Below are 2,355 nucleotides of genomic sequence, written 5' to 3' on the forward strand. Positions count from 1 at the left end.
GATCAACCCACAATGCTGAACATCTCTTTTATTTTTATTTTATTTTTTCATGTGAAAAGATGTAAAGAATGAACTAAAGTAGTGATTTAAGTAATACTTGTTTTATATTTTGGCACAGAAATGTGTGAGGATCATCTCTGTGTAAATCAAGTATTAAGTATAACTCCATTACTTTTTATTCAGTCGGTTAACTGATAATACAGCACAGAAGTCACAATTTAAGGAGAACGCACAGACCTTTGGTTTATATAGGAGCCTCATACATATAAATATACCGAATAATATAGTTATTCTCTATGCAAAGAAATCTCCATCTTTTGTCACGTATCATCATTAAATGCTAAAAACAAAAATGTTAAATTGTGTATTCTAATAAAATTACACGTAAAACAATTTAATACAATTTACCATTCAGAACTACAATGCTTGGAGAACAAGGTGTGTGAACCTCTATAACATCTGATATAATATTGGTCACTTGATGCCTTTTCCAAATTAATTATTTATTATTAATGAAAGATAATTTGGAACATTCAATATTCTGTCCATGTTTTAATAAATAAACCTCACTCTACATTAAAATGCTGTATATGTAAATTGTGTGTTCAGCCTGATACCTGCTGTCTGTATTTCTGCTGAATCCTCTTTACTGCTGTCTGACAGTTAAACCGAGCGAGGACATCTGATACCAACAGATGTAATAAAACACTAACTCTGTCCCAGTGGATTAAACAGCAGCCTCTGTCCTCCTGACACCAAACAACCACACCTCGAGAAATCTACCAGAATTTAGCTTCAAATATTTGAATAAGCTTGAGGTGCGTTTGATTTACCTGTTCTGACATAGCTGACTGAACAGAGCCTGCATTCAAATCAGAAAATCCCCCGTATTTACTCAATGGATGAGGGTGGTGTTACTCCATACTTTACTTTTTTGTCAAGTAATCCCTTGAATAGACCAAACCAATAATGTATTAGTCCGTCTATCAATACTTTCTGACTTCCCTACCTGTCTGTAACCCGAGCACATGGGTTCTTACTGAAGACATAAATCATAATTTTGGTACAGCTCACAAATCATCATTTCATTTTTAAAGAAGTCTCAAAACAACTGGACACTAGTTTCTATCTATTGCTTTAACGTAGAAAAATATCACCATTTAAATTCAGTATTGTAGTTTATTGTTGCTTTACAGTAACAGTCATCAGTTCTCACAATTTATTTCAGCTCAGTTTGTCAGACACAGTACCTTTAAAGACTTGTCAATAGACATGGCACTTCCCAGGTCAAAGGAAGAAATGTCCTGAATAGATATGATTCATTTCTGAATCCCTTTCCTGCAAGACTTGTTATCTACAGCTACTACTGGCAGCTTTCTTCAGCCTTTCTTGAGTTAGCAGAGAGACACAAAGTTAAGCCCCTCTCACACGAGACGCTTCACCAGCAAAACTATTGTTTTCCGGAGTGCCTGGCATACGCTCCTCTCTTGCACAGCGCGTCATGTTTTCTTGTGTTTTTAGACATGCATAAAAGTTCAAATAATGTTTTACTTTGTAGAGTACTACTACTTTGCAGAATCGCCTTGCTCGTCAATGTCACACTTGGTCCAGGCAGCCAATCAATCAATGCTTTAATACTTCTTCCTGTTTTGATGCCAGTACATTTAATTGCGATGAACTATATAATACAAGGTCATCATATTATTAAAATTCGAATCGTCAAACGCATTCAAGGAGTTACGTTTGCAGCCTGGTGAATCTCTCTGGTGAGTGTAATACTGTTTACTATGCCAATAAATAGGCTAGCTAGCTAGTTAGCTGTTGGACTGTGAGAGAGCTACGGAGTATGTGAGGTTGCACACGCAGGTCTGCTTCACTGCCAGACTTCTTTGTCAATCTGTTTTTGAAGAGGCCACATTTCAGGCGATGCGTCATGGTGTGTTCAGGGCCTCGGGTAGCCTTTCAATTTGCTGCACAGATTTTTCCTTAAGACTGTGGCCCACTATATGGATTGCGTTTGCACCCGGCTGACATCCGATCACTATGTGAGCCTGATCACGTCCAGATGTGGTCCGGCTAATCTGGTTGTGTTCTGATCGCAATGCATGTTTTGCAATCATTTGCAGCTTGCATTAACATGCCTTTTTCCATATCCAGATAACAGATCACATTTTAAGGGCAGGTGTAAATGTGAAATATAGCCTACATACATAAAAGCAGTTCCTGTAACAATATGAAGGGAGTGATGAGAGTAGTGTTCCACTGGTGTTAATGGCGGTTAAAGCTGCTAATAGTCCACATTTTATGAAGACATTTTTTTATAAAGTGTTCAGAATTACATTCTTTAGGCAATGA

The sequence above is a fragment of the Cottoperca gobio genome, chromosome 17, assembly GCF_900634415.1.
Source record: "Cottoperca gobio chromosome 17, fCotGob3.1, whole genome shotgun sequence".
Taxonomy (NCBI): Eukaryota; Metazoa; Chordata; class Actinopteri; order Perciformes; family Bovichtidae; genus Cottoperca; species Cottoperca gobio.